The sequence below is a fragment of the Rhineura floridana genome, chromosome 8 (genome assembly GCF_030035675.1).
Source record: "Rhineura floridana isolate rRhiFlo1 chromosome 8, rRhiFlo1.hap2, whole genome shotgun sequence".
Classification (NCBI taxonomy): domain Eukaryota; kingdom Metazoa; phylum Chordata; class Lepidosauria; order Squamata; family Rhineuridae; genus Rhineura; species Rhineura floridana.
The window spans coordinates 130,778,466-130,788,457 of record NC_084487.1 but is presented as its reverse complement, the minus strand read 5'-3'; the positions used below and the strand labels follow the sequence as shown (position 1 = coordinate 130,788,457).

Sequence of the window (9,992 nt, the reverse complement as noted above, 5' to 3'; positions counted from 1 at the left end):
ATAGAGTTCTTTGTGATGTTCCTATATTAATGTATATATGGTAAGTGTTGTTGTTTTAGAAGATACATGGTAAGTGGAGTGAAAGAGGAGGGGGAGTGAATGGGCAGTAGAATGCGAGATGATTGGCTGAGTGTTTAAAATGGCTGAATGTATAAAAGGAAGAGTGAGAGTGGAATCGGGGGGGGGGAGAAGAGAAAGAGTGGATTGCTTGGTGGGGTTTGAGAGAGTTGTTTGCCAGGAGAGAGTGGAGAAGGAGGGAGGTGGAGTTCGGATTAGTATTGAGTAAAACCATATGCTTATGTGCCTTAAGAAGAAATCTTGTTAATCTTGTTAGCTTTGTTATCTGTAATAAATACTTAATTTGGTTTACCAAAGGCCTGATCCTTGGCTGGGGTTTCACAGACCAGAAGGGAGGGTAAGGTAATGACCAAGGCTGAAGGGGAACTGTAACAAATGGTGGCAGCGGTGAAGAGAATAACAATACCAGTATTCAGAGTCTCTGGGAATATTAGTATTGGGACGTTACTGGTGGTTGCCTAGCAGGGGGATCTGTTGAGATCTGTGCTAGAGCGGGGAGAGAAACCATAAGAGAGAGCGGTCCGGACTGGTGGAGTCCCTGGTGGTGCCTAGAGACAGGCAGTAACCATGAGCAGGTAGGAACCTGACAGGGAGAGCCAGGGAAGGACGCCTCACATTCTTCAGTGTATTGTTTCCTTTTATTTCATCTTGTTCAGTCAGTGTGTTTCTCTGTTGATTATTCAACATCCCTACTCTTGGTTTAAATTTCCCTTTCATTTCTCTAATCTTTTGGAATAGGGCTCTTGTTCTACCCTTTTTGTTGTCCTCTTCTATTTCTATACAATAACTATTGTAATAGTTATATTTGTCCCTACGTACTAGTTGCTGTATAGTTGCATTTAGGGTTCTAACTGTGTTTCTGTCTCCTTTTGCTTTTGCTTTCCTTTTCTTTTTAACTATTTTAAGAGTTTTGTCAGTCATCCATTGATGTCTTCCTCTCTTTTTAACTAGAGGTATTGTCTGTTGCATTCTTCCCTGATAATGTCTCTGACTTCACTCCATAGCTCTGGTTCTGTGTCAACTAAATTTAAAGCCTCAAATGTGTTCCTTATTTGATCTTTATATTCTTCTGGGATGTTATTTAAATTGTATTTTGGCATGATGATTGCTTTGTTGGTCTTCTTTAGCTTTACTCTGATTTTCAATATTACTAGTTCATGATCTGTACCGCAGTCTGCTCCTGGTCTTGTTTTCGCAGAAAGTATGGAACTTCTACATCTCCTGTTACCAATTTAATCAATTTTATTCTTATATTGCCCATTTGGTGATGTCCACATGTACAGTTGTATTTTCAGTTGCTCAAAAAATGTGTTTGCAAGAAACAAATTATTGGCTTCACAGAATTCAATAAGTCTCTCTCCTGCTTCATTTCTATCTCCTAAGCCCCATTTTCCCACAATTCCTAGTTCTTCTCTGTTCCCTACTTTCAGATTCTAGTCCCCCATGATTATCAGCACATCTTGTTTTCGTGTGTGATCAATTTCTTCCTGCACTTCTGCATAAACTCTCCAGTTCCTCTTCTTCTGCGTTTGCTGTTGGAGCATAGACTTGGATGATGATTATGTTAATATGTTTCCCATTTAATCTCATTGATATCACTCACTCAGGCCTTGCATTATAGCTCCTAATTGCTTTTGCTACATCACTTCTCGCTATTAAAACAACCTCACTGCTTCTTAATTTCTCATTTCCTGCATAAAATATTTTGTAGTTGCCTGATTGAAAATGACCCATTCCCGTCCATTTTAATTCACTCACGCCAAGTATTACAATGTTGATGCATTCCATTTCTTGCTTGATAATTTCTAACTTTCCCTAGTTCATACTTCTCACATTCCATGTTCCGATTGTGTGCATTGTACAACTCCGGACTCTCCTTTTGCATCTGTGCACATCAGCCTCTGGGCTTCCTTTCGGCTTTGACCCAGCTGTATCATTAGTCACAGCACTACTCATACTTGTCCTTTGTTCTTCCCCAGTAGCTCGGTGAGTGCCTTCTGACCTGGGAGTCTCATCTTCCAGCACTATCTCATGTTGCATTTTGGATACTCTGTTCATAGGGTTTTTGTGGTAAGAGGTATTCAGAGGTGGTTTGACTATTCCGCCTTGGGTGCCCCTGCTAGGAGTCCAGCCTCTTGGTCTAGACTCCTGACAGCATTGCTCTCAGCTTCTTCAGCACTCTCAAACCCCCTCACAGCGTTAAGGTGTGCACCCTAGAGGGGGCAATAAGTATAATTACACAATAAATAATGCTAAGTCAAATCAAGCTGTAAACACAGCCATACCCCTTCTCAGGCTGTATTTTTATATGGTATCCATGATCATATATCTGCATCAAGAAGTTGCGGGACTCACAGCATCCACCGCTGTAATGGTGACTGGTGCCCTCTAGACCTGGTGGCGCTGTTAGGATGTCATGGGGACATGGCTAATGGACTGTGAAGTAAGTACATCTTTAACAATCCTGTGAATAGTATTAGCTGTCACACTCTGAACAAACATTAGGATATCTGATTTCACCGTATATATTCAATAAATTGATAAACATTTCAATTTACATTGTGATTTTTGGAATTCATACAGTTGTAATGCTTTTGAAATGTTATTATGCTGTTATTATTGAAATAAACAGTTGTTTATTTAGAAGTTTGCCCTCAATGGAAAAGGATGGTTTTGCATGGCCCCCAAATTATGGAATGATCTCTCTGACAAGGTGTGCCTGGCGCCAACACTGTTATCTTTTCAGCACCAGGTCAAGACTTTCCTCTTCTCCCAGGCATTTTAGCATGTGTTTTTGAATTTTTTTAAAAAAATGCGTTTTTAAATTTGTATATTTGTTTTTAATGTTTTTGATTGCTGTAAACCGCCCCGAGAGCTTCGGTTATGGGGCGGTATATAAATGCAATAACATAAATAAATAAACAAACAAACAAACAAATAAATAAAGGATGGGAAGGGGGGATGGAGGAGTAAGTCTCTATGTGGCCCCATCTAACACAACGGAACTTCCTTTTGAGTAAGCATCCATAGGATTATGTTGCATGGCTCTTCTCCTGCTGAGGAAAACTGTTCCACTGATGGGAACGTGAACAGGAGAGTGCTATTGTAAACTTCCTATAGGCATCTAATTGGGACAAGATGGTTCTTTGATCTGTCTACTTCTTACATTCTTATGCTAACTAGAGAAATATTGATGAAAAATGGAAATGGACTGCCTTCAAGTCGATCCCGACTTATGGCGACCCTTTGAATAGGGTTTTCATGGCAAGCAGTATTCAGAGGGGGGTTACCATTGCCTTCCTCTGAGGCTGAGAGGCAGTGACTGGCACAAGGTCACCCAGTGAGCTTCATGGCTGGGTGGGGATTCAAACCGTGGTCTCCCAGGTCGTAGTCCAACACCTTAACCACCACATCACACTGGCTCTCTGAGAAATATTGATAATTGCATTTATATCCCACCTTTTCTCCAAGGACCTCATGCATAGTTCTCCTTTTCCTCATGTTATGCTCATAACTACCTGGTGAGGTACATTGAGTGGAGAGACAGTGACTGGCCCAAGATCACACAGTGAGCTTCATGGCTAAGTGTATATAGGATAAGAAAGCTTGCAGCCTTAGTACTACAGAGAAGATTGAAGTGACATTCGTTGAACGATTCACAGTAATAACTGCAATAATTACATATTTGATTATTTGATGCTTGTGTTGTTCCTTTATTATAACACAGGATTTGCCAGAGCAGTATTGCTAAACAATCTTAAATCTTGACTTATTATTACTTCTGAGCAGATATACCTTAGCTATATTAATTAATTAATTTTATATCCCACACAAAATATCTCTAAAAACATCTTCTTTAAAAAAGATTTATTTTCCCTTATGTAAGTAAGCCCATGGTCAGCTGCTCTATGCACTGCTTCCAAAGCATTGCAAGATAGGAGGACAGGGAGAACACTTGATTTCTTTGGGCCCCACCTTTGTGACCTCTTTGGTCCCAAAGCAGCCCCAACAGGTAGAGATTACCAGCCACCACTGCTTGCTATTAACCCATTTGTGCAGCAGGAGACTAAAATGTATGCTGTTTTACCTTTTGATGGTTACAACCACCCATGCCGATCTCCCAAAGCACATATGGAGTTATAAAGTAAAAGTAAGTGAAGGAGTCTAACCCTGCCCCCTGCAGCTAAACCCCCCCCCCCATCCCAACACTTACTGGAAATGGGTACTTCCTGTTGGCAGGAACAGTCTTCTCCTCAACGGTAGGAACTTTCTGAGTTATCTGAGAAAGAGACACAGACACTGTTGCTGCTTCTACTTATACCTGAGCGCACCACAGCCACTGCCTCTGCCAGGGGGGCGGGGGGGGGAATCCGTATTGAAATACTATTGTACACAAAACTCATGTGATAATGGCCAATCAGAAAAGGAGGCAGTGTGACACACTGAATGGAAAAAGAATGTCATACCTGACTCACCTGCCATTTTCCCAAAATGTACTTTGGTGATGTACATGCATGAAAACTTTGTAGGTGCTTGAAAAGATCATAACACAGAAGGGATTTTAGCCAAGTTTATACTGTTGAATGAATAACTTGACTGCCAGATTCCAAATCATAATGGAGTCAGTTCGCCAGTAACTATTATAAACCACCAGGAACCAGCTGCTAACTTAGTCTTGCACATAATTCAGATTGGTTAGCCAGTTTTTCCTCTTCTGCCAGTTGTCTATGCCAGCCCGTGAACACCCAGAGAAAAATTTAATTCCAGATATTTTTGTGCATTTTGAGGGCCAAGATCACAGGCTTTGAATTTCATTTTTACTTTTGGCTCTCAATGAAGACTTTTTTTGCAATTCTCTGTTGGACTATTAGTCATTTTCTGGGTGTATTCTGCCTTTCCAACTTTCTACCAGAAGACATCCTGAAGATTCAGACTTCACTAGCTTAAATTCCCTCCAGTGCTGGGGAGTGGGGGACTGTGAGAGTTTTTATCTCAGTTTGTTGCACACCACAGTTACTACCATATAGAATAAGCATGAATCAGCTTTGCTTCAAAAGGGATGAGCTGGTTATTCCAACTGCAGATAAGGTTGAAGTCAAAACAGGTTTTTAAAACCACAATGTCATCATAGAAGGAAATAAAGGATCATGATCTGTAGTAACATATTAGGAACTATTATTATTTATTCAGCATCCCCAGTGTAAATGACACTTTATAAAGTTTCATAAACAGAAAAGAGAGTGGTCTGCACCCCAGTGACTTCGCAATCCAAGTTAAGTGAGGAAGATAATCCAGGGAAGAGAGGGAAGGGAAAGAGTGGTAACAAACACAGAGAGGAAAAGAGTGGGAGGGCCAAGGATAAAGAAGGGACGAATGAGAAAAAGACAACACATTCTTAGGTTTTGTTTCAGTTGAGGAAGAGAGCTAAAGGATTACTCTCTTTTTTTTAAAAAAAAACAGATTAAGTTCAGACTAAAACATTGGTTCCCTCTTTAGCATGTGATGACCCCCCCCCCAAAAAAAAACCTCCTCCAACATTTTCCTCTATTACTTTCATTGTTCAAAGACTACCTGAAGATGCATGAGGCACCTGTCAGGGACTCTGGGACTTGAACAAAAAGCCTCCTGGCCTGAGGCGAGGGGAACAGATTTGGGCACCTAGGTCCTCTTCACCAAACAGCTTGGAAGCAATGGTGGGAGGGGGCAATTGTGGTAAAGAAACATCAGGAATCGGAGAGAGATGTTCACTCTTTCTCACATGTTGCTGGCTTCTACTACCAGCACATAACACCTTTGCTGAGGCTGCCAATATGCTACTGGACCAAAGGTAAGGTTTTGGTACTGGCATACAGGATACCTAGGACCAGATAACTTGCAAGACCGCCTTACCCCCTCTAACTTGGGTGTTCCTCACTACACTCATCAGGAGAGACTGGTGGTGCCAAGGAGGTCTCTGGGGTTCACTCCATGGTGACTTGGGACAAGGCCTTCAATGTCACAGCACCCAACTTGTGGAATTTCCCCCTGTACATATCAGACTGGCACTGACTATGAAATTTTCAACAACTGCTGAAGACTCTTCTTTTAGGAAAGCCTTTCCAGACAGGTAATCCCAGCCATATCCATTGTCAAATCCCTTGACTGTTACTGCTCTGTTCTATGTTGCTTTTATTGTTTGTTGTTTTTAAGGATTTTTCCTTTTTTTTATATTGCTTTGGCATTTCTAATATAAAGTGATTAATAAATTCTACAAATAAATAAATGTGGTGGTGGTATGCTTCTCCATTTCATATTGCCCCTGCATCCCACCACTTAGCAGATCTGGAAGCCAAATTTCACAGACACAAGTGCACTAGTGAACATGTAGTTCCAATCCACCATAGTCCTATTTCTCACTGAGGTGTAAACATGTATTTGAACCATTCTGGTGGTCATGTAACTGAAAGTTTCTCCACATAAAAAAATATGTTTTGCACATTGTTGTTATATGCCTTCAAGTTGAGTACGACTTATGGTGACCCTATGAATCAGCAACCTCCCAAAGCATCTGTTATAAACCACCCTGTTCAAATCTTGTAAGTTCAGGTCTGTGGTTTCCTTTATGGAATCAATCCACTTCTTGTTTGGCCTTCTTCTTTTTCTACTCCCTTCTGTTTTCTAGACAGCATTATTATATTTTCTAGTGAATCATGTCTTCTCATGATGTGTCCAAAGTATGATAACCTCAGTTTCATCATTTCAGCTTCTAGTGATAGTTCTGGTTTAATTTGTTCTAACAACCAATTATTTGTCTTTTTCGCTGTCCATGGTATGCAGAAAACTGTTTTCCAACACCGCATTTCAAATGAGTTGATTTTTCTCTTATCCATTTTTTTCACTGTCCAGCTTTCACATCCATACATAGAGATTGGGAATTCCATGGACTGAATGATCCCAACTTTAGTGTTCAGAAGAGAGCCAGTGTAGTGTAGTGGTCAGAGTGTTGGACCACGACCTGGGAGACTAGGGTTTGAATCCCCACAAAGCCATGAAATGCACTGGGTGACCTTGGGCCAGTCACTGCCTCTCAGCCTCAGAGGAATGCAATGGTAAAACCACCTCTGAATACCACTTACTATGAAAACCCTATTCATAGGATCACAATAAGTTGGGATCGACTTGAAGTCAGTACATTACAGTTCAATTATACATCTTTGCATTTGAGGACCTTTTCTAGTTCTCTCATAGCTGCCCTACCCAGTCCTAGCCTTCTTCTGATTTCTTGACTATTGTCTCCAGTTTGGTTAATGACTGTGCCAAGGTATTAATAATCCTTGACAAGTTCAATGTCCTCGTTGTCAACTTTAAAGTTACATAAATCTTCTGTTGTCATTACTTTAGTCTTTTTGACGTTGAGCTGTAGTCCTGCTTTTGTGCTTTCCTCTTTAACTTTCATCAGCATTCGTTTCAAATCATTACTGGTTTCTGCTAGTAGTATGGTATTGTCTGCATATCTTAAATTACTGATGTTTCTCCCTCCAATTTTCACACACACCCCTCCCCAAAAAATAGATGAGCATTTGATCATATGAACGATCACCTGCAATCCGAGTTTAGGTTCACCACCTCAGTGAGAATTCAGACCTCAGAAGTTGTAATCGACAACCTCCCTGCTCTCAGTCAGGCTCAAAATTAGGCTCCAAAAATCTGAACTATTTCCCTGATCCAGAAAACAGGTTGGTTTTAAAAACCCAATTCTGAGCGTGTTCATGATCCTCTTGCACCCTGTAATGTCACAGGGTGCTACCCCTGTGCTAGGGTGACTCCCAATCCATTGGTTAGAGACAGTAAGTTCTTGAAACCCAATTAGGCCATTAAGAATGCCAAGAGGTAAGTAGTCTAGTAGTGTTTATTATGGAGCATTCACATAGAAATAAGCGTAAAATGTCTCACGTTCCTTGACAGCAGTGTTCAGGAGATCCTCTGCAAGCAGCTGGCTGCCACTCTATCATTCAAGCCTGAGTAGAGCTGTCTGTGTAACAGGCTGCTAGATATAGTCTACCTGACCCCTCCCTTAGAGGACAGAAGTATACATGCTAAGCTCATACACAGTAGACATGCCCAGGCTTGTCTTCCCCATACACAGTGATCTAATATAGAAAGAATGTGACCTCTTGTTAGAGAATTCACAGCTTTCTACTTAACTTAACTTAGTCCATCCCCTTATGCAGTGTTGGTGGATTTCAATATTACAAGATCCCCCCATAGACCCTAAATATAGCATTTAAGAGTAATCTGTGAATGTCACCTACACCTCTTTGTGTATGAGAATGCACATCCCCAATTACTAATCCCTCCTGTAATATCCCTCGCCCACTCCTTTCCTACCTCTCACCAAGTCCCATTCTCTGCACCCTGTCCTTTCTTGATGTTATGGCAACAACAATGGAATGGAAGGACGTCTCTCTCACCCTCCTGCCTCTGATGTCCAGCATGCTGCTATGACTGTATGTCACCCAGGAATGGGATTCATTGGTTGATGGCAGCTTGAAAGCATTCTGTCAACCTAACAGGCCAGTATAAATTAGAGTTCATTCTTTGTCCACTAGTCCGTGCTTTTACTGATCTGGATTTTTCCCTCATGAAAAATATTGATATTAATATTGATGTTTTAGATGAAATATCAATAATTTTAAAGGCAATATTGTTATTTTGAAGAAAATATAGTTTTGAAAGGAAATATCAATAAATGATAGGAAATGTCAATAAAATTATTGTTCTTAATATTGATATTTTAGGGGGTGATTTTTGTAAAAAATCATTTTTGAAAATAGCTGCAGAATAAGCAAATTAATGGGCAATTTAGTACCAAATCTGCCTTGGACAGAATTCAAGCAAATCCTTACTGTCAGTACAAGGAGTGCTGGGACTTTTCAAGGATTATAGACTGAGACTCTGCATTCACACTTGCAAGTTCCTTTAGTACCCTAGGATACAATTCATCAGGCTCTGAAGACTTGAATTCATTTAGAAAGGCTAGGTGCTCCTATACCACCTTCTTTACCTACCTTGGCCTGCAAATTCTTTCTTTCATCATTTGATCTATTTTTGACAAGTTGAGCACGGCTTGCCTTGTGGGAGAAGACTCAGCTAAAGTAAGAGGTGAGTATTTCCACTTTCTATCTATCACCCAACAACATTCTCCTTGCAGTGGATCTGTCACTTCCTTCTTCTTCCTCTTGCTCCAAACACCGCCAAAAAAACCCTTTTGCTATTTTTCATATATCTTGCAAGCTTAAGCTCTCTTGATACTTTCTTTACAAACTTTGGCTACTCATCTGTATTCATACTTGGTAATTTGCCCGTCCTCCCATTTTCTATAGATGTCCCTTTTAAATCAGAGTTCTTAGGAAAATACTTTATATAGCTACCCCCATTACATCACGTGACTCCTATCCTTTTTGCTTACTGGAATGGTTTGTGACTATGCCTTCAATATTCCACTTTTAATTCCCAGTGTCACCCATCTTGAACTCCCTTCTCCTCATCTAACTATATTCATCTTTCCCTTTCTCCAGTATCATGTTTTCTAATATGAAGTGATCACTTCTACCTGCTTTCACCTTATCAACAGTTTCCCCGTTGTCTAGGATCAATCTAGGATAGATGATCCCCTTGTCTCTTCTTCCATCTCCTATAAGAGCTCTGCTTCTCCTCCTCCCATATGAAAAAGTGGGGTGGCATGGCTGCTGGCAGGCGATAAAGAGCTACGGATGTACTGAGGCCCAAGGCAGCATGGGGCCTGGACTCTTTCACTTAAAAACAACATATTAATTTGACATCTAAAAGAAGTTAGAAAGCAAAACATAAAGGCAACATTCTAAGGAATATTAGGTGCTGCTGTTGCTAAGGACATTTAATTACTTAATCAATGT

The 9,992-nt window shown here is 40.6% G+C and overlaps 1 long non-coding RNA gene across 1 annotated transcript; it reads right to left on the bottom strand.

The window, feature by feature from the left end:
* Positions 1-361: 361 nt before the first annotated feature.
* On the bottom strand, positions 362-8,072 carry LOC133363210 (uncharacterized). Its single transcript, XR_009757621.1, has 3 exons — positions 8,011-8,072; positions 4,292-4,357; positions 362-2,291 (listed from the first exon to the last, which is right to left on the bottom strand). It is a non-coding gene; the product is annotated as an uncharacterized LOC133363210 (long non-coding RNA).
* Between the last annotated feature and the right edge of the window lie 1,920 nt (positions 8,073-9,992).